Source organism: Oryctolagus cuniculus, chromosome 8 (genome assembly GCF_051225735.1).
Source record: "Oryctolagus cuniculus isolate XC-2025 breed Fujian yellow rabbit chromosome 8, ASM5122573v1, whole genome shotgun sequence".
Classification (NCBI taxonomy): Eukaryota; Metazoa; Chordata; class Mammalia; order Lagomorpha; family Leporidae; genus Oryctolagus; species Oryctolagus cuniculus.
In genome coordinates, this window is record NC_142874.1 from 133,361,020 (window position 1) to 133,388,194 (window position 27,175).

Below are 27,175 nucleotides of genomic sequence, written 5' to 3' on the forward strand. Positions count from 1 at the left end.
TCCCAAGCCTGGGCTGATGGTACTTTTGCTTCACTTTTGTCACATTTAGATGTAGCCATGGAATTCTGAGCATTCAATGGGATGTGGATAGAAGTCATGTGTACCACTTCCAAAGATGGCTGTAAAAACTCCCAGGCAAGCTACAAAATCTCCCAGACATACCCCACCATGGTTTTTTGGCTCAGTTTTCTTTGGGCTGGAGTAGTGATCAACCAAGATGACCAGAGGGACATTGGATACCACATGTTGTAAGCGGAAGAGCCTGGCTAGTGTAGGTCCCCAAATAGCAACATGGAGGGAGAATCACTGTGTCCACCTAAAGAGCTCCCCTTGGACTAATATGAGAATAAGTGATGGTCTTCTATGATATTTGAACTAGGCTTGGTACTCTTTGTAACCACAGGTTGGCCTTCTCTAATTGGTGCACATGCATAAGGTAAATGCCTTATTTTCCTCTAGTCCTCAGCTCTCACATTGCTTCATGTCTTTCAAAAAATAATGACCCTGAGAAGGGAAGTAGTGGTCTCCCACTAAGCTGACTCTTTGCTACATGTCATTGTTGGTCTGAGAGTTAATATAACATAGACGTAAAGTAATAGGCACCTGGTAGCCTCTTTATCACTTGCTTCTATCTGTATTCAAATCCCAGGTTTTGTTAACTTGGGAAGATTTCTTTAACTTAAAAAAAACTTTCTTGGAAGTTTATTTATTTGGAGGGGTTGGGGTGTGGGGCAAGATAGAGAGAGCTCTCTCCCCTCTGCTGATTCACTCCTCAAATACCCACTCACCAATTGGTACAAAGAAGCAGGTTTAAAATAAAACAAACAAAAAGTTTTCCTATATGGCCTCTAGGTGAAATAACTTTTGACTTCAGTCAGAGTGAGCAAATGAGGAAGTATAAAAGACAGGGATTTTGTTTGAATTCCTGGGGGGAATTGCCAATTTCTCCAAATAAAGTAAAATAAGAGCACCTCCCACTGGGAGAGTTTATAAAGAGAATTGCTAAACCTCTTGGTACCCAAAAATCCAGCAGTTAGGGCAGATGCCAGAACCAGCACAGAGGGGGAACACGATGAATTGGGAGTGTTGTACAAAGCATTCCGCAAATGGCAGCAGCAATTCAAATGCAGTGAGCATGTGCTCCGTGGAGGTTATTGGCAGCTTGGGTTCAGAAATCAAGCAGCCGCAGAAGCCGTGAAGACAGTAAATAGTTTAAATTGGCAACTAACACTTTCACCAGGCTCTTATGTGCACATAATGAGAACAGAACTGGAGAAAGTGTGAAGCAGAATGAGATGGGGGTTGCTCGGATTCTGGCGGGGGCCAATGAAATCTGCATGTCTGGATCAGTGAGACCACGCATCACTGCCAAGGGGCTCTGCAACCCCACACAGCAGCAAGGAAGAAAATTTGAAAGAGCAGTAGCATAGAATAATCAAAAGAGGACAGTAAAGAAAAAAATGAGGGGAAGAGACTTCATAATGTCCTAGTTAGGGAGGAATTGATGGTCAACTTAAAACTTAAAAAAATATAATACCATTTGCACGCTGCGTTCATTTAAATTTAAATTGTGACTGAAATAGTCTCAAATTTCTCCTTGTTATAATTCCTCATTCATAATTCTCACGGGGTAGCCATCTATATTGAAAAATACAGAGTCTGATCCCTAACATATATGTGGATATCACAGTAAAGACCAGTCAGTGATGAACTACATTGAGCTGAATCCATCTGTATCAGTTCCTAACCGACAAACAGAAAGGACAGATGACTTAAACAATCAAGGTCAGATTTAAATTCTTCTCTGGTAGCCTGCAAATCAAGGGATGGTGGAAATTGAGACAGACTGATGTGCAGGAAAAGTGCAAGTGAACAACTTAAGGAGTCAGGGATGCGATATTCTTCTTAGACTATTATCCTTCTCCAAGGAATGGAAACTTTTAAAGATCAGAGGCAGTCTTTGATCTTTCGCTTTGTTTTCCAGCAGGATAGACTAATAAAAGTTATTCTTGTTTTATCCCGTATGTCTTATCTCCTGCTGGTTCCCAACAGGAAGCTCCCAGGCCAGGCAAACTGGCTGCTCACTCTGCTTCCTATGGAACGTGATCCTCGCTTCTGAGCCTGCCTAGTTTCATGCACTGTTTTCAGTCTTTTTGTATTGGTTCTCATTTTCCTTCTCTTCTACAAAAACGCTGCATATTGCTCAGAGCCCAGCTTAATTTCCCTGACTTCTTTGCCATTCTTGAAATTCTGAACACTATTGTGTCCACAGTCAACAAACCTCAGTGGATGCCTGAAGCTGAAGATAGTACCAAACCCTATACATGAAGGGTTTTCAAAAAAGTTTACAGAAAATTTGTTTTACAAATAGGACTATTCAAGGATTTATAAAATGCTTTGCACCAAAATAAATATATTTTAATTTTGTTGTTTTCCATGAACTTTTTGAAGTAACTAAATTACTATATTTTTTTCTTGTTTGTACATACATCTATGCCTATGGTAAAGTTAAATTTGTAAGTTAGGCATGGTAAGAGACTATTAACAATAACCAATAATAAAATAGAACAATTAGGACAGCATATTGTAACTGAGATTCTGGGAGTGTGTTCTCTTTCGCAACTGCACAGGAGGGGTAGTGCATACAGTGTGGATACTCTGGACAAGGGATGATTCATGTACCTGATGGATGGAACAGGATGATTTGATATTTTATCACATTACTCAGACTAACGATTTAAAATTTATGAATTGTTTATTTCTAAAGTTTTCTATTGATATTTTCAGACCGTGGTTGACCACAGGTATCTGAAACTACATAAAGTGAAGCCAAAGGTAAGAGTGACTACTGTGACTGACCCACACAAATAAGCGAATTATTTTATTTTATGGCCCTTTAGTCATTTCACGTGGGTAAATCATGTTTCACCAATAATGTGATAAGTACTTTGAGCAAAGGGCATAGGACTTCTTTTAGGCACATGGTAGACATCCAGTAAATAGTTATTGATTGATTGTTTAATATGCTTCCTAATGCATGTAAGTTACTCTGAGGAAGTAATTATACAGTGGAACACTCCGGCTAGAAAAAAATTGATGCAGAAGGAAGTTGAACAGAGAACTGGATAAAAACAAAGCTTACATTAATGGTAGCAAATGACATGATTAACACCTTTTCTGGCAGCCTTGCAGCTTGAATTTGATAAAGGAAAGTAATTTCTCTAAAGAACCAAAAGCTGACTTGAATGATTGAATTTAACTCCATAGTGTAATTTTGTGTTAGTGGATTTTTAAAAAGATGACATTTGAGTGTATTTTAAGTGCAATACATCAATCTGCCATTGAGCTAATGAACTTCAAGTTAAAAATCACTGAGGAGTTTGGTACAGATGACACCTTCAAGTATCCTTGGGGAGGCAAGATGTGTAGGTAATTGAATGAAAATCTATCTTGACTGACCCTGATGACAACATTGTCCAACTCACATTACAAATCACCCGTAATCCTTAATAGACTATTTTTTAATTGCTTAAAAAGTGTTAATGGGGACTGCAAAGGAGCAGAGTGTTCCTTATTTGTCTATTCCTCATCAATAAAATGAATTTCTAGGCTTTAAAAACTCACTGGGGCCGGCGCCGCGGCTCACTAGGCTAATCCTCCGCCTTGCTGCACCGGCACACCGGGTTCTAGTCCTGGTCGGGGCGCCGGATTCTGTCCCGGTTGCCCCTCTTCCAGGCCAGCTCTCTACTGTGGCCAGGGAGTGCAGTGGAGGATGGCCCAAGTCCCTGGGCCCTGCACCCCATGGGAGACCAGGATAAGTACCTGGCTCCTGCCATCGGATCAGTGCGGTGCGCCGGCTGCAGCGTGCTAGCCGCAGCGGCCATTGGAGGGTGAACCAACGGCAAAGGAAGACCTTTCTCTCTGTCTCTCTCTCTCACTGTCCACTCTGCCTGTCAAAAAAAAAAAAAAACAAAAAAACAAAAAAAAAAAAAACACCTCACTGGTAGTTTACAATTAAATTCAGTAGCTCTAGCTTAAATTTCATCAGAGGGGAAAAGAGCACATTTGGTTGTCTTTACTTTGCCTAATCTCTCTGTCTTTATGAATGCCTTGAGATTATGGGATCAAATTAGTTCAACCATAAAATGTCTAAATAAGTGGGGAATCAGTGACTGTAAACTAATAAAAGGAAAATGAAACAGAGAAACACCTTTTCCTATGAGTTCTAGTAGGCTTACATCCAAGTGCACAGCTCAATTAAAATATGATTTTCTGTTTTTCTGAAGGGACACATAAATGTTTAGAGGCTGTTACACAAATAACATATTATGAAAGAGCCATAAAATTAATACTTTTCAAGAAGCAGTGAGATGTATGTAATTGAACATTAAAATATATAGCTATATTAACAAAAACAATGAACCAAGAGGTGGAAGTTTGAGATGAATGCTTGGACAAATATGGTCTGGGAGTACATAAGCAGAATCATCTATCATAGTTGCAATGCAGATTCCTAGGTCACACTGGGATCTACTGAATCAGAATCACGTCAACCAAGAGTGTACAACAGCATCTTTTTAATTCCTATGGATATAGACATGACAAAACTCTTGAAGTCCAGGTGACATTTTTATTCTTGGCTTTAAAAAATATGTCTAGAAATTTGAATAGTAGTTTCAACCATGTTAACTCTTCCTAAACTCTTACTGTTCAATTATAGACTACTCAGATGTCTTTTGCAGCCAAATCTGCCATCCTTGGGCAAAAAGGAAAACACGTAGTTTCCTGGTTTCTGATGTTTAGTAGTACTTTGTCCATGGACTCCTCTCTCCCCCATCTTTTCCTTGGGACAATTGTGGTGTGCCGGTGGGGAGTCCAGTGGTGAAGTTTCAAGTCTGGGATGACTGGTCACATCTGGGAAAGACATGGGGTGGGAGAAGAAGTGAGAATCTTCATTAAAATCCTTGATGATTATTCAAGATTCAAAATGTAGAGACTGAAAGCCAAAGCCAAGTTTAAGGGGTAATAGAATGAGGAAATGGAGTCAAATAGAGCAGGAATGGAGAACTGGGAAGAGTACGATGAAAGTGAGATGAATCCAGAAAGACAATTACAGTCAACAATGGATATTCCCCTTTATTACTTATTTAAGGTTATTTATTTGAGAGGCAGATAGACCTGGAGAGAGAAACACATGGAGAGGGAAGCAGAGACTTGAATTCAGCCACTCTGATATGTGATGTGAGTGTCCCATGTGGTGTCTTAACCCCAAGGCCTTTGATACTACCCTTTAGAGACGAGCAGTTTCATAGCACTAGGGATTTTAGGTAAATTAAAATTTCAAGGTTGTTGCTCAAAAATCAGAAACAGTCTCTGATCTGTTAACTCTTTAAGATTTATTGCATTTATTTGAAAGGCAGAGTTACAGGAGAAAGCAGAGGAAAAGAGAGACAAAAATCTTCCATATGCCAATGCACTCCCCAAATGACCACAATAGCTAGGTGGAAGGGCCAGGGCTAGGCTAAAGCCAGAAATCTAAAATTCCATCCAGGTCTCCCACAAAGGTAGCAGGCAAATACTTGCACCATTTTCTGCTGCCTTCACAGGTACATGAACAGTGTGCTGATTTGGAAGCAGCGCAGCATGGACTCAGACCAGCACTCTGATGTGAGATGATGGTATTGCAATCAGCGGCTTCATCGGCTGCACCACAATACCAGACGCTGAATGAAAACAATATCTAATTTAACTAATTGCATTTTCAGTAGAGAGCTGTGCTTTTTAGTTTAGTGTGAATGCTGTGGATTTAAGGTTGAAATTTCAAATTATTGATCACAAATATTTCTGAATAAAAAACAAGAGATAGAATCAGTAGAACTAGTAAGAATTCAGAGTGATCTTGGTATGTTTCCAATGACAGTCTAAATGAGAAAATTTAGTTAAAGTAGAAAACAAATCTCTGGAGAGAGTGGTGATGTTGAACTTCATAATTTTCACTCTAGGTAGGTGTGTGTGATGGGAGGGAACTTGCTGACTCAGAACAAGGAAACGCTTTATTATGTATGCAGGCTGCTGGCAATTTCTACGCTTTCTGTCTCGTTTCAGCTGTGGGCCTCCCTGTCCTTAACCTGAAGTAGCCTTGCTCAGTTATTCAACTCATGTTAACGAACACCAGCAACACAATTACAATCTCAGTTCCACCAATGCCGTGCTGTCTATGATTAGCTGTGATGCTATTCACTCAGGATCTGATATGTGTAAAATGGATTTCTTGGGTCTATTTGTCTACGTAGAGTATACTTTCCATATGAGTCTCATCAGTTGGATCCATTTCGTCTTCATGTACTGCTAAGTAATCAGTTCTACCAGTTGTTAAGCATTGTCCAGGATTGCCTGCCTATAAAGGACCTTATCACTTTGATTAACTTTGGGTATTTGATAGATAATAAGCAGTTGAATCGTTACCCAGCATAGTCATAATCTGGTATCTTCTACATGGACCGATTGCCTGATAACAACATCCTATAGTGGCTCTGACTTCAAGCCTTGTCTGCTACTTTGAACTTTGATCAGAGTTCCCACCTGCCTGCTTAGATTTTCTCAGTCCTCGGTCATTGCTGAAACAAACCATGGCCTCTTTGGGCTCTGTCCTTTGGATGAGGGTACCTCCCCCTGATCCCTCAGCTTTCATGGCCCTGCCTAAATTAATGCATGTTGTTTTCATTTACTTTTTTTTTTTTTTAAGATTTATTTATTGATTTGAAAGAGTTGTACAGAGACAGAAGGAGAGGCAGAAAGAGTTCTTCCATCAGCTGGTTCACTCCCCAATTGGCCGCAATGGCTGGAGCTGTGCTGATCCGAAGTCAGGAGCCAGGAGCCAGGAGCCAGGAGCTTCCTCCAGGTCTCCCACACAGGTGCAAGGGCCCAAGGACCTTGGCCATCTTCCACTACTTTCCCAGGCCATAAGAGAGAGCCAGATCAGAAGTAGAGCAGCAAGGGGGCCAGCGCCGTGGCTCACTTGGTTAATCCTCCGCCTGCGGCACCGGCATCCCATATGGGCGCAGGGTTCTAGTCCCGGTTGCCCCTCTTCTAGTACAGCTCTCTGCTGTGGCCTGGGAGGGCAGTGGAGGATGGCTCAAGTGTTTGGGATCCTGCACCCACATTGGAGACCAGGAAGAGGCACCTGGCTCCTGGCTTCAGATTGGCGTAGCTCCGACCGTGGTGGAGGTGAACCTCCATTGCAGGGGTGAACCAATGGAAAGAAGAACTTTCTCTCTGTCTCTCTCTCTCTCACTGTCAAACTCTATCTGTCAATTAAAAAAAAAAAAAAAAAGAAGGGAGCAGTCGGGACTCGTACCGGCGCTCATATGGAATGCCAGCACTACAGGCAAGGGCTTTACCCACTATGCCACAGTGCCAGCCCCTTCACTTATATCTTTTTGAGGTCCTAGTTTTCTCCTCTTCCCCAGTGGCCAGGCTCCTTGGTCCATTATGCTTGGTTCTAGGTCAAACTCATTTAACACTGGATGCAGTTAATGAAATTTTTTATCTGTATCTCCTTGAGACATTGGATCTGGCAAAAGGCATCTGGTTCCATAGGAACAGTGTATGCTTTTGAGTCATGGGCAGACTAGTAGAATTCTCTCCTATAAAAAAATTCCTGAGGGCACAGCCACCGCCGCTAAATTTGTGGAATGAGGTTGATTAAACTATCTAAGTACAGAAGAAGATAAAGAGAAATTTCCCTTTAGAGCCACCAGAAAGCATCTTTCCCTCTGGACCAGAACTGGTGCTTTGTGGAATGATGGAGAGCTGAATGCTAGTGTTTATTCCCTTTAGAAGAAACTGACCCAAACCTGTACTTGCCCCCTTTCTGAGCAGTTTCTGCTACTTTGGGCTATAGAAAGCTCCTGAGAATGAGAGGTTTTAGGCACCAGCTCATTCTCCACTTTACACTTCTCAGTACATACCTGAAGTAGAGGAAGGTGAGCCTTAAGTTCAATTAGTACAACTCTTGGAATAGTCCATCAGTATTGTAATGCTGCCATTCCTCTTGATATAAGCATAGCAGCTGATGGAACAAGGACATAAGCCTCAGCCATTTTAGGTTTCTTGTTATTCTCATCCCTGCTTTTAGGGCCTGGGGTGTTCAGTTGGGTTGACTCATGCCCCGCTTTTAGGGCTTGGGGTGTTGGGTCAGGCCAGTGCATCCTCCACGTAGGGCCTGGGGTGTCTGGTAAGTTTCTCTCGCTCCCTTCGTAGAGGACTCAGGACTTAGGGTCTTGGATGGGGTGATTCTTTCCTGGGGACACCCTGTGAAAGGACCCTCTTCCCCCAGACCAAATTTTGCTTAATCCATGGGTTGCAAATTTCAGCTCCCCTGGCCTGGCTCTTAAAAGATCTGCACAAGCTGGGCCTGCAGAGGGAGGTAAAGTGGAGGTGATTAATCCACCTCTGCACTAACTTGGCATTTTTTTGTCTCAAAATTCTCTAAGATTTAAATAGTTTTACACAGATAAATGGCCAATGGTCAGATGCCCGCTACATTCCAGCCTTGTCCTCCTCTGAGGTCAACTTTCCACATTCTAAGCCCTTGGGCAGGAGAGACTTGGAGCCTCCTCTCCGACTCTCGACTTTTCCTTCTTCCACTCTTGCTCTTTCCTCCGGGGTGCTGCCGCCTCTGGGACAGCACCCTCTGCTCACCCTGCCCCCTGCCTGGCTTTCCCCACCCCCAATTCACCATCAGCTGCAACTGCCTCTCTCCTCTCCTCCTGAATCCCTTTTCCATTCAGCTGCTCTCTTCCCCTGGGTGCAGAGAGATAGTGAAAAGGCTGGCAGAATGCCTACTGCTCTGGAAAACCCTGTGCCTGGGACATCACCACCTGCCTTATCAGGGTGCATGGGGTGTTCTGCACCTCCAGAGAGAACTCTGTTCAAATGCAATGAAGCCTGACTTCAACACCCCCACTCCCACCCTCCACCCTCTGTCCAAGGAGCTCAGCCCCTACTATCCCTTTACCTCCCCGCCCCCAATCTGTCTTCCCTAAAATAGAGTCTTCTTTAACCAGCCACCTCCTATGCTTCTATGAACACCAGAATCCTAAATCCTAAGATAATGGAGCCACATCGCGAATGAAGCTGAAACCTCTGTTCCAGCCATCTCTGGTGAAATATTTGACAGGGCTAGCAGAGAAAACTCCAGAACAGGGGTGCATCCTGAGAAAATTAGCTCCTAAGAATGCTCCATGCCTAGTCGTTGTCTGTCTTTTCCCCTGCCTTTTTTAAAATTTTTAAATTTATTTTTTATTTTTTTGACAGGCAGAGTGGACAGTGAGAGAGAGTGACAGAGAGAAAGGTCTTCCTTTGCCATTGGTTCACCCCCCAATGGCCGCCGTGGCCGGCGCGCTGCGGCCAGCGCACCACACTGATCCGAAGGCAGGAGCCAGGTACTTCTCCTGGTCTCCAATGGGGTGCAGGGTCCAAATACTTGGGCCATCCTCCACTGCACTCCCTGGCCACAGCAGAGAGCTGGCCTGGAAGAGGGGCAACCGGGACAGAATCTGGCACCCCGACCGGGACTAGAACCCTGTGTGCCGGCGCTGCAAGGCAGAGGATTAGCCTACTGAGCCACAGCGCCAGCTCCCCTGCCTTGTGTAGTGGCACACAACGTCTCTTGGAAGCCTGACTTGTTTCTTCATTTCTCCTCTATTCTCTTTATAATGGAAAATTGATTCTATTCTACAGGACTCTCCACCAGGATGTACAATTTGATCTTTAGACCTTATACAAGACAGTTTGGGTACAGTGGTCTTAATGTTTGATCTTACCTAGAAGGACTTATGTTTCTTCATGGGCATCTTCTTTTCTAACAGGAAGAATATTGTCATAAAATACCTGTGACCACAGATTTTTAGCTCAGGCCACCAAAGATTAGTTAGGGGACTGAGTGCCCCCTTGGCTGACATTCCTAAAGGCTTTCTCTGTGTTCTACTTTAACAGAGACCAGGAGAAAGAGGAGCAGGAGCAACGTAAGGATAGTGGCAGGCCAATTAATGGCTGCTTTACGTGGTGATCTGCCATCAAGGAGACCCAACAAGGTCCACTCCCAAATGGCACCTGTTTTTGTTATGAAGAGTCAGGGCATTGGGCAAGCAGCTTTTGCAATAGAAATTGGCTCCCGAAGAGCCTTGTCAGTCTGCCAAGAGCCAGGCCACTGGAAATGGAACTGCCCTGGGTGTTGAAGGACTCCTGGGTCAGAAACACAGACCTTGTTAGCCCCAGGCTAGAAAAGATCTTCACTCTACCCAGCTTCCAAAGTAACCATCGGCATCAGAGGGACAGCCTAGGGTCAGTAACACTCAAGGTAGAGCTGTAAATTTGCTTTTAGATAGGCCACCTATTCAACATTAACCTCTAGTTGCAGGTCAGCTGTCTTCCCAGGCCAGTTACATAATGGAAGCCAACAGGGTACCTTCCCTAAGGAGGTTCACACCTACCATATGATGTCTCATCCAGTACCACATGCAAAGAGATGGACAGGTCTGGCCCTCACATATACCTGGCCAGGCCTTAATGCCCATCAGGCCATACTAACTCCATCCCATGGCTCCTTGCCAGTATGTACACACTAAACACAATGGGAGCATTCTTCCCCTGTGTCAACCAGGCACACACCTGTCTTCCCACTAACTGGACAGGACTCCTGCTTTCCTATTTTCCCCTCTGTCCTCCTCATTTCAGCCATCTTTTCCACCATGGCCAATGTCTCTAATATCTCCTTTTATCCTCATAATCATAGTGCTCCTATTTCTGCCATGTATAATTAATTTACTCCAAAAGTTCTTACAGAAATGAATGACTGCTGTATCCCAAGCAGGAACAACACCAGATTGCTTTTCTTCAATCAGTCCATCCTGAGATAGAACGCTGCCTCATGTCTACGCTCTAAATCAGCAGAAAGTAGCCAGAAAGAAACTGGCACCCCACCTCCTTATCTATCCTCAGAGTCAGGATGGATGGAACAAGGACATAAGCCTCAGCCATTTTAGGTTCTTGTTAACCCTGCCAAATTTCAAGAGACCAGTTCTATCTTACACCCTGCATTGTTCCCACCCCACCACCTGCATTGTTCTCCAGGTTTGGAAACCACTGAACCAAACCTGAAGAACCAGTATGGAGAAGCTCATCTCCACTACTGTCGCCCACCCCTAGCCCACCTAAGATATAAAAGGGCCCAGCCTGGTGGGGTCCAGACCTCTCCCATACATTTGCTTGGTGAGCCTGATGGTTTTGGTCGACCTTGCAGATTTATCTTCTGAATAAATTCGGTCTGGCTGCGAGTTCATTTCTGTCTCCTCTCTGTTCTGTGTCTCTAGTCTTAACATTTTGGTGCCCCATGTGAGGAAGCACCGATCCGCACCTCTTTCTAACAACATCCCTACTTCATGTCTACCTCCTCTTTGACACTTTTATGCTTTTACTGAAAGAGTCCTCATAAGCTTACAAGGTCTTACATATTCGGATTGAAACAATGTCACTGATAGCAACTTCCACTGGTGAAAACAATTACATTCACACATGCACCACCTTGCACTTGTTCATGGAACTTCCTGTGATTAAAATTTAAGAATTTGGGTCAGCTCCATTCCTCTTTTCTTCCCTCTCTCTCTGTCTTCAGAAAACTGTCCTGTTTCTTGACCTTATAACTTGAGCTGTTGTGTGGACAATGTTCTTGCCTTTGTCATGAGAAGGTGAACTTCTAGGGACCCAGGCCTTCTTTTACTTCCTTGTAACTCACAGCTCACTTGCTGTTCTATCTGCCTCTTTTTCCTTAGGCGTTATTTCACATAGCGCTTTAGCAGAAAACATGGAGGATTATTATTATTATTATTATCATTATTTTACAGGCAGAGTGGACAGTGAGAGAGAGAGACAGAGAGAAAGGTCTTCCTTTGCCGTTGGTTCACCCTTCAATGGCTGCCGCGGCCAGCGCGCTGCGGCCGGCGCACGGCACTGATCCGATGGCAGGAGCCAGGTACTTCTCCTGGTCTCCCATGCGGGTGCAGGGCCCAAGCACTTGGGCCATCCTCCACTGCACTCCCGGGCCACAGCAGAGAGCTGGCTGGAAGAGGGGCAACCGGAACAGAATCCGGCGCCCCAACCGGGACTAGAACCCGGTGTGCTGGTGCCACAAGGCGGAGGATTAGCCTAGTGAGCCGCGGTGCCGGCCATATTATTATTTCAATGTTTTACATATCAGTGTCTTCAAGAGTTTAAAACACATTAATACTATTTTATATGCAGAAAAGAATGAACTTCAGAGATATAAGTGATTTCCCCAAGGCCATATCAGATCTAGAAGGGTCTTCTGACTTGAAATCTAATTTTCAAACTGTTAATAAATGGTTATTCTCTTAGTGGCTCAATTGTTCGTGGACAAATCAAACACGAATTTTTAAGCCCTCCCTCATTATCTTTTTAGATCGTCATTCTGTAGTTGTTTGTCTCATTGAACAGTAGTAGTAAAAGCTCAAACTCTAAACACTACTGTCTTCATTTCCATCATTATTCTTCATTGCTGCGGCCTTGATCTACTTAAATTGTCATCACTCCGTTAATATATGGTTAGAGGGCATTTTGTAAAGTTTAGTTAAAGAGGAGGGGAAAGCAAGGAATTAATTATCTGACATAACAACATCACTGATTTCTTTGATGACACGTGATTTTGAAATTAAAGCATCCCTAGAAAAGTGTAAGAAACAGTTTTATGAGAGGTAAAAGGAGACCAACAGGGAAAAATATCTACACGTAAGCCTAGTACTTCGAAATCCAGATAATAGGGGCCAATGTTGTGGCTTAGCAGGTTAAGCCACTGCTTGTTTTGTTGCCATTCTATACCTGAGTTTGAGTCCAGGCTACTCCACTTCCAATCCAGCTTTCTGCTGATGTGCCTGGGAAGGTAGTGAATGATGGCCCAGAGTGCTCGGGTCCCTGCCACCCATGTTGGAGAATGAGATGGCTTCAGTCTGGCCAGCTCTAGCTGTTGCCGCTCTCTGGGAGAGTGAACTAGTGGATGGAAGATCTCTCCCCACCCCACCTCTTTGTTGCTTTGCCTTTCAAATATATAAGCAAATCTTAAACAATCCAAATCATAATTTTAATTTTAATTTTTCTTTTATTTACTATAATTTTTACAGAGTAAAGAACTACCGGAAAAATTTCAAAGTTATGACCTATTTACTTAAACATCTGACTGTGAGTCAAGCCACAGATCTGAGGGTTTAGCCAGCACTGGAATTTCAGATGAGTTAGTTTTGTTGTATATGTCTTTATAAAAGTAATCCTATAAAAACTTGAACCTAAATATGGGTATATTGTTTATTAACCTGAGATTCGTATGGAGCTAACTTATGAACTGGACTTAAAACAGGACATATTTTAGTCTTTTAACTATATTTGTTTAGTATTCTGCTAGCGGCCCAAGTTAAAACAAAATAAACATGAAATTATTAGCACTGATGATAATTAATGCAATTGAGTTTTTTCTTTAGATTGGTAATTGGAGAAATAATTTAGTTTTTCTATTCTTGTGATTTGTCATCAAACTGTCACCCATCACCATAGCCTTAATATATGTTACTGAAAGTGTTACTTAACTCATTTGCTTCATCAGGCTTACTACCTCCAACTTCACATAGTCCTAAAATGCTGCACCATGGATCACAGTAACAACTTTCTAACAAATCTCCCCACTCCCAGTCTGTCTTCTTCTATTCTGTCTTTCAAACTGTTGCCAAGTTAATCATGATAATATATCACTTTCCTCATGTCATTCGATTAAAATTGTTGATATCTTATAATGAACTTGAGTGTTAATAAAGATCCAGGTGGCAATACTGAAAAGTTTTTGGGAAGTTCAAGAGAGAGAGAGCTGTTACAAAGAGAGAGCTGAAGGTTATGGATAGCCAAAAAAGAAGAGGATGAACATCAGAGAGGCAGGGTATAAGAACAAAAAAGCAAATCAAACTGAGAAATTTAATTACCATAGCATGCAAAATTTTCACCATACCTTGCAATGAGAAATGCAATATATATTTTGGCCAGCCATATAGTCAAATGCACAGTAACACACAGACACACTCACAAAATATATCATCAAGCAATGCTTATATTAGTGGGATGCATTTGATGTTTTGAAGACTAATCCATTTAATTTCATTAAAAATCACATTCGAATGGAGGAGGCTATGCATGCATTGGGGCAAGGAGCAGAGAGGAAACTCTATACTTTCCGCTTTTTATTTTGATGCAAATCTAGAATTGTTTTAACAAATTAAGTCACTTAATAAATTTTAAGTAAAAAGAAAAATGAATCTCAGATTCCTAGCATTGATCCCTGGACTGAGTCCACTTTAGGGTCCTGACTAACAGGACTGCAGAGGAAAGTAGTAGTAAGGTCACACCTGGAAGCCGTGTTAAGGCATGGTGAATAAGTGCAGCAGAGATGAGATAATGGCTAAATGGCCCCAGTGGTGCATGTTGCAAGGTTGTCTCCAGTGACCAGGAGTGGGATAAAATCAGACTGCAAAGTGAAGACTGGGAATGATCAAGAAGAGAGGAAGATACTATTTCTAAAAGCCCACTTTACAGATTGGGAACCTGGTTTATAGATGATAAGAAATTTACAGGCATTAGATGGAAGCTCTCTTTCTGTGTGTATCTCTTTCAAATTAAACAAAATCAGAGTAAAGCAAAAAAGATAGAGACGCAGGATTAGCATGAAGCCAGCACACAGGTGGAAGCCTAAGGTTTCTCTGAAGTTGTCACAGGAGGGGCGGGGCCACGAAGCCCACTAAAGGGCAGGTGCTGTGTCTCACACCCTGCCCTCCACTAAGCTGTCTCTGTTTCTCCTGCCACACAATTTTTGGAGGACCTAATGACATTCGCTGTACTCATACAGTCCTTTTCAAATACAGTCAATTATTCTAATTAGTCCATGTGGCTTATCTGTCTCAGTAGGTTTCAAGTTGAATTTCAGTGGAAAATGATGTACAACTCTTCTTTTAGTGACTGAGGCCGGGCACTGGATGTCCTGTGTTATTATATTCCACACAGCACTTGGCATCCCACCTTGCACTTGGAAAATAGTGAGACTTTCTCAGTGCTGGGCAAGGACCCCTAACCCACTTTCCTTTCACTGCTACTCGCTTCCTGATAAAGTTGAGTCATTGATTTCAGATACCTGAGAAGTCCCAGTGGACTCCAGGTGCTCAAGGGCTCCATGGAGGGAGATGCATCACCCCAAGCAGCTGTGGCTGTATTTGAAGCCATCTCCCATCCAGCACCTGCTGACTTGTATTGTAGCTTCTGTGGCTGTGATCTCATTAAGTTTACAGAAAGTAAGAGGGCAGCCTGCTAAGAGGGAAGAAAGCTTGAGGTAGGTGCGACCCTGCACGTGTGGATGACACCAGAGGACATGAGCTGCTGACGGTAAAGTTGTGAAAGACATTGACTTTTCTTTTTATTCAGATGAGGAGGAGGAAAGGGAAGAAGCAGAAGGCTAACAGAAGAAGCCCTGCATGGCACAAAAATCCAAAGAATGCTAGAACGCCTGCAGGTTTGCAAAGTCTTGCCTCTTCCTAGTTAGGAAACCTTGGGATGAGATTTGCAACATTGGAGAAGCACATTCTACAGATGGCTTGGGTTGGGCTTTGTCAGATTCATTCTAGTGGGATATGAAATTTTAAAAAGTTCAAATGTAGTGTGTAGTGGGACAAGATTAAGTTCAGGGGCCGGTGCCGTGGCTCACTTGGTTAATCCTCTGCCTGCAGCGCTGGCATCCCATATGGGCGCTGGGTTCTAGTCCCGGTTGCTCCTCTTCCAGTCCAGCTCTCTGCTGTGGCCCTGGAAGTCAGTGGAGGATGGCCCAAGTGCTTGGGTGCCTGCATCCGCATGGGAGACTAGGAGGAAGCACCTGGCTCCTGGCTTTGGATCGGCGCAGCGCTGGCCATGGCAGCCATCTGGGGAGTGAACCAATGGAAAGAAGACCTTTCTCTCTGTCTCTCTCTCTCTCACTGTCTATAACTCTACCTCTCAAATAACTAAAAAAAGATTAAGTTCAGACAAATAAGGAGAAGCATATTGTTAGACTGTTGAGGGTCTCTGGATGTTCTATGGTTGTGTCTACTTTCAATGAGATATAAACTCCATCCAGGGTCTCTTCAAGTAAGACCTTGAGAGAGAATGTGTGTGTCTGTACATACAGACACACATATATGATAAACACTTGCTGAATACACAAAAACACCAAATCATACCAAATTGGTAAAGAAATTGTTTCTTTAGGGACCAACATGGATTAATTGTTTCATAATTACAGTGGCAAACCACATGCTGTATACTAATAATAAGCTTTTCACTTTTCTTTCTATGTCTGTTGAGGGCTTTATAGGTATATAGTTTACTTGAATATTTTTTCAAAGTATCATAATTTTTGCCTTTCATTTTCTTTCCAAAGGCACCTGCAAGTCAATGTGGTTTAATAGAAGTGGTATTTTTCTTTTCAATGGACCAAATGCAACCCAGTGCCCATTCGACCTGCCTCTTTTTAATCTACCTTCACCATTTTTTTTTCCTGCCAGATTGGAGCAAGGCTGTTCTAAGAACCCAAAGACTCAGCAAATGTCTCATATAAATATCTTGGCAATACAGCATATTTTTCATTTTTTGTGTGTGAAAAAATCTAGAAATAATTGGTTATGTTAAACCTGCACCTTTATTTGTGTTTTAGGGTTGTGGTTTATTATGCTAAGTATTTTTACAGGAGTTGCAAAATTTTACAGACTAAATAAAGATCTTATAACTTGAAGTTCCAAATTTAATTTATATGCAATTAAAAAATTTCTTGCACTATGAATTTTGTAAACCAGCTCAGTGAAGGCAAGTCAAGTTTAGTGTGATTTCTTAAATAGAGATCCAGTTCAGATTTTACTTTCCTAGCCCAATTCTTAGTAATCTTAACTTTTTAAAGGTAGGAATAGAAAACCTGGGGACAATATTTTTGATGAGTAGTGGTGGCTGAGGAGACAGGGCACTACCTAGCCCAAAAGAATTCCTTCTCAGGGACTTTCTATTCCCTGATATTGGATGTATTCTGGGTCTTTGAAGAAGGAAATGACCGTGGCATTGCAATTTTGCTGCTTTGTGCCATCTACAGTGCTCAAGTATTTTATATTACATGTGTCTTTAAAAACTAATTTTTAGTAGTTAATATATTAATTTGTTGTACAAAATTCTAAGCTATAGAGTAAATTTAGTGAAAAGTAAATCTTTTACATGGATCTCTCAGCCACACTTTTGCTTTCTTACAGTTAATATGTCTTTATTTCTTGTACATTCTTCCAGAAATTTTCTAAGCATTAAATTTATGCTTAATCAGGTTTTAAAATTATAATTTCATAGTCTTTCCATCAAATTGTGCTTCCCCAAAGCATTATTTTACCTACTATGTTTGTTTTGGAAAAATTGGTTAATTGGATTATCTTCCAGTCAAATATTTCTCTGAGGTTGCCAATTGCTTACTGCACATCATAGGATTAGTCAAAAGTGCATGATACTATGCATGCAGTCTGGACTGGGTTTGGGAAGCCAGGTCATGGTGCTTTCGTTGTTAGACTCTAAGAAAGTTGTCTGAACTCTTCACATTTCAGTTTGTTTATCCGTAAATCAATCCTATAGTATTGTAGCTTACAGGGTAGAAGGTCAGGCAACCCTGGATATGAATCTTGTCTTCATCATCCACTTGACCCTGGGAAAATTATTTAAGCTTTCTATGCCCATCCTTCTTTATCCACACTATGGCGATATTAGGACTCACCATAGGGATTTATTGACATATCAGTGGGAAAATACATGTGATGTGTCAGTCTTTAGTATCAAACACTGTTAATTTTTATTCTTGGGTTGGCTATGTAACTCTTGCAAAGCAAGTGGTATATATTCATTGTCAACAAAATTCCTCGCCTGTGCATCAGTAATGAGTTGCTTTATAAGTTGAATATTCTATAATTTTTACTGGTATTAATATGGAGACATTTACTTCTTTGTATGCAAAGTCAAAAGAATAATGATAATTTAGCAAAAAGCTTAATGGTAAACATCCCTTTTTCAGTGGTTCTTGAGACTAGTGGTCGTGATGCTATTAAAATGCTTATCTAATTTAAGTCTGTAAAATATTTTAATTTTTCTGTTTAAAGATTTATTTATTTATTTGAAAGACAAAGAGACAGAGAGAGAGGAAAAACACAGAGAGAAAGAGAACTATCTCCATTTATGGGTTCACTCCTCAAATGGCTGCAGTGGCCAGGGCTAGTCCAGGGTGAAGCCAGGAGCTCAGAGCTCCATCCTGGTCTCCCACATGTGTGGCAGGGGTCCAAGAACCTGGCCATTTTCTGCTGCCTCCCAGCAGGGAGCTGGATCAGAAGTGAAGCTACCAGGACTTGAGCCAGCTCTCTGATATGGGATGCCAGCATTGCAGGCAACAGCTTAGTTCGTTGTGCCACAACATTGGCCTCTATTTTAATTTCATATTAAGAAATGAAGAAGACTAGAGGAGGGAGGTTATTTTCTTATATAGATTGGAGGAGTGGATGTATTAGATTGTCAAAGTGTATGTAGAAGAGTGATGAATTAGAAATAGAGAAATATTTTGTTTAAAAGAAACTCTTGATAAGACATTGTGTGGGGAAGAGAGAGCCAAAGCTTGAGCTTGGTAAGTTCCAGGGGAGAAAAAGCCACCAAGGACTCTGCAGTAGGATGTAGCAGAAGAGCTCATGACTAGATTCTGAATTTGGTAGAGAAAAGATGAAGGACATTTTTATAAAGCATTTAATTGTATATGGTATGTATTTCTGTATCATAAATTTCTTGTTAGTAAATTCACTTGCACAAAAATAATTTGGTGGAAACAGGAACATTCCACTTGGTCTACATTGTGTATAATGGGACACAAGAGAGAAATGATGAACTGGCTCCTGCACTGAATTGTTTACACAGTCTGGAGAAGACTGTGGGAAACACCCCAGCATTGCAGGTCATTGATATTTTGGGGAAATGTTGGTTTTACAATCAATGAGCTGGGAATTTATATTTTAAAGATTTATTTATTTATTTGAAAGAGCTACACAGAGAGAGGGAGAGACCGAGGGAGAGAGGAAGATAAAGAGAGAGAGAGAGAGAGAGAGAGAGAGAGAGAGAGAATATCTTCTATCCACTAGTTGACTTCAACAGTTAGTGTTGGGCCAGTCTTAAGCCAGGCAATGAACTTCATCTGGATCCCCCCGTCTTTGCTGCTTTTCCCATGACACTAGCAGGGAGCTGGATCAGCAGTGGAGCAGCCAGGACCTGAACTGGCCATGCATATAGGATGCTGGCTTTACTCGCTGTACAACAGTGCCAGCCCCTACAACTCATAACTTTAAGAGGCAGAGAGATCCTACTTGACAACTGGGTTATAGTTTGTGGAAAAATTTTCTCAAAAAATACAGACAGGTTTTATTTTGTGCTGTAACAGCAGACCATATATTTAGTGGCTTAAAATAATATTTGCTTATTCTCTTAACATGTGCTGGGTCAGACACTTTACGTGGACACCAGTGGCCTACAGTCCAGCACTCTGGTCCTTTCTGGAGGCTCCTGGAAAGACTCTGTGTTTTACCTCTCCCTGCTTTTAGAGGTTACCCAGATTCCTGGGCCTGTGGCTTCTTCCAACGTCATTGAAGCCAGAGAGACTTCTCCACATTTGAACTTCCTCTGTAGCCTCACACGTCCCTCTCTGACTACAGCTGGGAGCATTTCTCAGCTTTATCAGGATTCAGTATCTCCCTTCTTGGGAGCTTGTGCTGTGGTGTAGAGGGTTAAGCTGCCACCCGCAGTATCAACATCTCATATGGGCACTGGTTCGTGTCCCTGCTGCTCCACTTATGATCCAGCTCCAAGCTATTGCATTGGAAAGACAGTGGAATATGGCCTAAGTCATGTGGGAGACCTAGAAGGAGCTCCTGGCTGCTGACTTCGGCCTGGCTGAGCCCTGGCCGTTGTGGCCATTTGGGGAGTGAATCAGCAGATGAAAAATCTCTCTCTCTCTCTCTCTCTCTCCTTTATCTGTATTTCTGCCTTTCAAATGAATAAATGAATCTTCAAAAAAAACTCCCTTCTCTGGATCCTTAACGTTAGTCATTGGTGCAAAATCTCTTGCAATACATGGGAATATATTCACAGATATATGGCACTGGGGTAGGGACATCCCGGGAGTTCCCTACTGCATATATAAAAGCAGCAATATTTGAGCATGAGTTTATTATGTACTCAGTGGTATCTATTAATCCAAGCAGAATTTTAGCATTCATTTTAATAATACTCACCAAACCACTTTACGGTCAGTGATGACACCTGGGTAGCAAGTACATTATATCCTGATTCCCGACGCTTGGGAAAGGCGGCTGTCTGCTTTAGCAACTGTGTGGCTGTTGGTGAAGCATTTTCACTACAAGGAGCCACAGAGGTATTTTTGGGGATCTTCCCTTTCTTGTGTATGGAGCTGGCACCCAGGTATATTCAGCACAATAAACAAAGCCTCATGCATTGTTCCCCACAGTGCTTGCTGCTTTTCAAATGGTGACTAGGTGTTAAAATATTGCTCATCTTATACTTCAACTAAGTTCTGGGTAAAATATACTTACGTGAGCTTCCCTGCTTATAGGCCTAAGATTTTTTTTTTCTCTAGAAGAAAAATGTGCTACAGTTTCTTCACAATTGCATTCCTCTCTACCTAAAACTGCTGGCAGTTCAGAGAAGAGATATTCAAAAAACAAACAAACAAGAGGTTTCTTGTCGGTGAACAATAGCTGACGTTATAATCCCTGGTTGTGCATGTAAATACGTGCATGGCAGAGGAGGCTATGTAGGATAATGGGATTGGCCCTTGATGGGAGACACTTACCAAGTTCATGCTCTATCCCTGAATAGCCGTGGGAGGAAACTTGGCTTCGCTCATTTACTTGGGGCGTTCTGTGCTTTCATTTACTTTCTTTTGTAGTAGAAAGCAGAGGTGGCTTTTCACTGCATTCTGCAGAGAGAACCCTGGGTTTGTGAAGTGCTGCGGCTGCCAGCTAGTCAGTCTTCACTCGCTCGGTAGGCTGAAACTCCTCAACAGTGGATCACCTAAGCTCTCCCTCCTCAACACATGCTCCTACAGAGATTTCTGGGACATCTCAAGGTTGGTTTAGGATCTAAGACGTCTTGGTTAACTTGGATGAGTCTGATATATATTTTAAATTAAATTGGAATTTAGGCCCTTGATTGCATGGGAAACCAGGGCTATTAAGAGTGGAATAATTAAGATTGAATGAGGGAAGGGGCAAACATTTGGCCTGATGGTGAGGCAGTTGGGATGTCCCCAGCTCCCATCAGTGCCAAGGTTCAAGGTCCACCTCTGTTCCCAAGCCCAGCTTCCTGCTCATGCACACCATGGAGAGCAGCAGGTTATAGGCCAAATGCTTGGGTCACTGCCATCCACGGGGAGACCTGTATGGAGTCTCCAGTTCCACCTTAGGCCTGGCCCAACTTCCACTGTTAGGGCATTTGAAATGTAAGTCTGCAGATGGGAGATTTCTCTCTCTCGTTGACCTCTCTCTTCCTCTCAATTTGTGTAAATACGTGACCAAATGAAGGAGTTGAGACATGATGTCACTCAGAAAATGCTTTTCAAACACTTATATGCTCCAAGCACTGCTTTAGGTAATCAATGAATAGAAACAACCTTTTTCCTTGTGGAATATACATTCATTGTAGCAAGGAATTAAAAAAAAATAAATTCAAACATTTAAAACACATACTATGTAAAAAGGTAGGAAGAGTTAGGAGATAATAATACTACAAAATATTAGTATGAGGGGAGTAAGATTCTAGATTTTAGGGGAGTGCTATAATTTAAGAGAGGTCAGATCAGGATTCATGGGAGAAGAGAATTCTGAGCAAGGATTGTGAAGGAAGGCTTGACGGTCATGTATCTGAAAGAAAACTGTTCCAGGCAAGTGACAGATCTGAAGACAAGGGCATGCCTATGTGCTCTAGAGTTTGGAGGTTGGTGTGTCTGAAGTGGAATGAGGAAACAGGACAGTAATAGCTGTGGTCATAGCGTTGTCTTGGCCACATCATGTGGGAGTTTGCTCAGCATTGTAGAGAGTTTGAGTGTTTACTCCAAATGAAATGAGAAATCATCATATTTTCCAAGTGAAAGGAAAACAAGATATGGTTTCCTTGCTTTTGTGCTAGCTCTGTCTGCTGTGCTGTATTGAGAACAGACAATTGGAGGAAGGGGGAGGAAGAAGCAGAGAGAACAGTTAGGAAGCTGTTGCAGTGATCTGTGTGAGAGGTGATGGGGCTTGAATCAGTGTGGTAATAGTGGAGGTGGTGAGACAGAGCCAGATTCTTGACATATTTTGAAAGAGGAGCCAATGAGATTTCTTGAAAGAAGTGCTGGTATGGAATAGAGACAGGTGGAACTCCAAGATGACTTTACAATTGTTTGCCCACTGGGCAGCTGCTAGGTATATCTGTTAGACAGTGGTTGGGATGCCTGCGTTCCATATCAGAGTGCCTGGGTTCGAGTCCCAGCTGCTCAGCTCCCAAGTCCAGTTTCTTCCTAATGTGTACCCTGGCAAGTGACAGGTAAAGGCTCAAAAATTTGGGCCACTGCCGCCACATAGGAGACCTGGATTGAATTGTGGCTACTGGTTTCAGCCTGGCATAGCCCTGGGCATTGCAGGCATTTGGGATCTTGGTCTGTCTTTGTCTCTGTCTTTTTGACTCTCAAATAAATAAATAAGTAAGTAAATAAATAAATATGTTAAAATTTAAAACTGAAAGGAGGAAGTTGCAATTAATGTGAATTGGTAAATTCAATTATGAAAATATTATTTGAAATTTCAAGTAGGTGGTAAGAAATATATATTAGGATTCAGAATTGAGCTCTGCTTTGGAGAAATAAATTTTGGACTCACTGGGCATATAAAGGATACCAGGAGTAATAGATGAAAAAATCACCAAGGAAATGAGTGGCAAGAAAGGAGTCCACGAATAGGACCCTGGAGTGCTTCAGTGATAAGTGATTGAGAAATAGGGGAAGGTTAACTGTTTTTATTATTACAAAAGATGAAAAAGTGAGCAGCCAATAATATAGGAAGAAAACCAAGAAAATATCGTAGTGTGGAAAATAGAAGGGAGAAATCACATGAAGGAGGATGGAGTTAGCAATTTTGTCAAATTTATCTGGTGGATCAACTAACATTAGACTCAAAATAGAGTAATGGGGAGCAATGTAGAAATGTTTGGTAATTTTGGAAAAAGCTATTTCATTGGAGGGGTTAGAGTAGTTTCAGAGATGAGTGGGCATTTGCCCCATCAGGTAAGTAATCACTTGGATGTCTGCATTCCATGTCACAGTGCCTTGTTCCAGTCCTGACTCTACTTCTGATCTGGTTTCCTGCTCATATGCACCCTGGGAAAAGAGTGGAAGATGGTTGAAATACATGGGTCCTTGACACCCACGTGGGAGACCCAAATGGTATTTCTGGTTCCTACTTTCAGCTTGGTGCAGCACTGGGGAGTGAAACAGAAGATAGAAGACTTCTGTTTTTCTTGTAGTCTCTCTGCCTTACAAATAAAATGAAAAGCAAAACAAAACAAAACAAAATAATGGTTTAAGAGAGAATGAGAGAGTGGAGTCAGGGACTGTGAACATCAACAACAGGGAATTTCGATATCAAGGAGAGTTGCACAATAGTGGTTGAAATGAAGATAATGTTTTTCAACATCAGCATGTCTATTTCCAGACAGGAAGAACCCAGTCAAGGGGAGAAACTGGTAATTTCAGAGGGAGAGAAATGTTGCTGGAAGGACTTGTTTGAGCAACTGAGAGGGATGTGAGCTAATGCATGAGGGAGGGATGGACTTAAATGAGGGGCATGAAGAAAGGTTAGAAGGGAAAAGGGAATTAGACATGTAATTTATATTTCTTCATAGACACATTAAGACATAAAATGGAAACAAGTGAATTAATTTTATAATATAATTTTTATCAATATACAATAAATGTACAATAAAATATTACTTGAACATGTAATGATATAAGTATTATTGAGTTGCTTTACATTCTATATTCTGTATTAAAATTGCAAAACCCTGTGAGTATTTTGTATTTATAGATCATCTCAATGCAGTCACTAAATTTTCATCAGAAATGCAAGGCTGGTATTTAGATTTCAAGAAAATATACTGTTCAAAAAGCAGATGCATATATCCAAGTGTTCCAAACACTCTGTACTTAACATGTGCTAATAACTGAAGACTTATTCTTAAAATTGTACTCACATTAACTAAAAGTTTTTCAGTTGTCTGCATTAGCCACATTCCAGTGCTCAATGGCTACAGGCTTCAACATTTGCAAAGTGGACAGTCTTAGAGAATCTTGAATCTGTAGACATGGTGAGGCGGGCCTTGGGGTAATTCTCTTTTGAGTGATCCAATTTTCTTAGTAAGTGGACAGCAATATCATGATCTTGGGGTGAATATCTTGGTCCAGGCCACTTCAGGAAACAGAGTCTGACTCAGATGGTGCAGGAACCTTGCTATTATAAAGGTTGGGAGGGGTGGAGATCACACAAGATACCAACAATAGCAGAAAGCCTCTTGACCTCTCCACTGAAAGTGGAAGTGCAGAGGAAGAGTTGTGCTTCTGAAGCTGTAGGTTAGGCAGGATGCAGGGACTGCCAGATGCATGGTCCACAGAGGCAGGGAGCAGGAAGGAGCTCCCACGGCCCGACCCCTGCTTTTTACCATTGGATTTCCTGCCCCAAATCCCAGCTGACAAACTGGCATCCTGGCTGGTACATTCATAAAGGTCAATTGCTAGCGGGCAGAGAAGCCGAGAGGACTACAGCGCAGATGTTAGGCAAGTTAGAAGACATTGGCGAGTGAGAAGCATAGGTTTAAAGAGAGAGGAGCTGTGGAATGGTCATCCAGGAAAATTAAACAGTGACCGAGCTAGGGGAAGACAGTTGTCTCACTGTCCGTTTCCCCTCCTCTCAACACACACGTCGTAAGTGCCTACTGCATGCAGTGTGTACCTGAACATATTCTAAACTCTGTCAGTAGAGTGATGGACAGACAAAATTCTTTGTTCTACCTATGGGAGACACATGCAGCAAATAACTAAAAAATAATCTTAGATGGTGATAAAGTCTATTCAGAGAATTAGAGAATTTGGGGTAGGATTGGGGCTATACTAACCAGGGTGGTCAAGGAGGGATTCTTTGCAAAAATTATATTTGAACTTCTCTGTGAATGATGTGAACAGAGAAGTCATGTGGAGATCTGGGAAAGAGTACACCCAACTCATTAAGTGCAAAGGCCCCAGGTAGGGAGACATTGATACCTTGGAGGAAAAGAAATAAGGAGAGTAAAGCTGAATGGTACTAACTGGGAGTAATACGACACGAAGGAGAGTGAACAGAGGTAAGCTGCCTTGCCATGTGGAGGTGCTGCGCTTATCTTTGTTTGGAAGATGTAAAGCTTGGAAGGTTTCAGCAGAGAAGTAATACGACTTGGCTTACTTTTTGGCATAAGTAGAGGCGAGGAGACCAGAGAGCCCAGACGAGAACGGCTTGGATGAGAGTGGCAGCAGCTGAGATGACCAGACATTGTTAAATTACATATATATGTATTTAGTACACATATCATCTATACATATACAGGAAATATATGTAGATGTCACACACTACATGTATTATATAGATATTGCACGTGAAAATTTAAGTTTTGGGTAGTTTTGACTTCTTTGTTTTTGAGCGAAGAGAGACTTATTTAAGTCAGAAATCTCCTGCCGCAGCAGCCAGGAGGGGGCTCCAAGACAGGAAGATCTGAGAAACTGGTTGAAGTGGAGTCTTTGAAACACAATCTGGAGTACAATCAAGACATATGTTTTAATTAGAGTTGATATGACTTTCTGGAACGGCTTCCTACTTCCCTCACTGTCTTCTTTCTCCCTTCAACACACACTGGCAGCCTGCGAGCCCTGGGAAGCCTAAGAAAGTTGTGGTAAATTTCCTGACCATTGGAACAATAGAGGCAGTAGTGGCAAGGAGGGTGTAATGGAGTGGGGGCTACCAGAGCAGACCTGCAAATGAGGACATGTTTCTATTAAATGTGCTATGTTTTTAAATAAATAATTATTTTATTTATTTGAAAGACAGAGTTACAGAGAGAGGTAGAGACAGAGAGAAAGAGAGGAGGTCCTCCATTCTGCTGGTTCACTCACCAAATGACTGCAGCAGCCAGACCTGAGCCGGTCCGAAGCAGGTGGCAGGAGCTTCGTCTGGGTTTCCCACGCAGGTGCAAGTGCTTGCGCCATCTTCTACTGCTTTCCCAGGCCATTGCAGAGAGCTGGATTGGAAGAGGAGCAGCTGAGACTCAAACCGGTGCCCATATGGGATGCCGGCACTGCAGGCAGTGGGTTTAACCCACCACGCCACAGCGCTGGCCCCTAAATGTACTATTATGATCAGAATCAATGGGCTGTGTAATATCTGGGGCAGTAATCACTCTGGAGTGTGTGTCCAGGAAGTAGGCATGTAGAAACTTCTAGAAAAATCATGCTTTGGGCTTGTGCTGTGATGCTGTGATGGGTTAAATCACCACTTGCAGGGCCAGCATCCCATATCGGCGTCGGTTTGAGTCCTGGCTGATCCATTTCTGATCCGGCTTCCTGCTAATGCACTTGGGAAACCAGTGGAGGATGGCCCAAGTACTTGGTCCCCTGAACTCATGTGGGAGACCCAGAAGCAGCTGCTGGATCCTGGCTTTGGCCTGGAGCAATGGCCTCCATTCGTGGCTATTTGGAATTGAACCCATCCCAAGAGATGGAAGACCTCTCTCTCTCTCTGCTTCACCTTCTCTCTCTCTCTCTCTTTAGTTCTGCATTTCAAATAAATAAATATTAAAAAAAAGGAAAAGAAAAGGTCATGTTTATATTGAACTTTGAAAGAGTAGGGATGTGGCCCACATACCAGGACGGGAAGAGGACTTACTTCTGGGCAGAAGCAGCAGTATGTGGAAAAGC

General features: G+C 42.3%; 1 long non-coding RNA gene across 1 annotated transcript; it reads right to left on the minus strand.

The window, feature by feature from the left end:
• Positions 1 to 4,616: 4,616 nt before the first annotated feature.
• On the minus strand, positions 4,617 to 24,665 carry LOC149125172 (uncharacterized). Its single transcript, XR_016212587.1, has 2 exons — positions 24,430 to 24,665; positions 4,617 to 4,914 (listed from the first exon to the last, which is right to left on the minus strand). It is a non-coding gene; the product is annotated as an uncharacterized LOC149125172 (long non-coding RNA).
• Between the last annotated feature and the right edge of the window lie 2,510 nt (positions 24,666 to 27,175).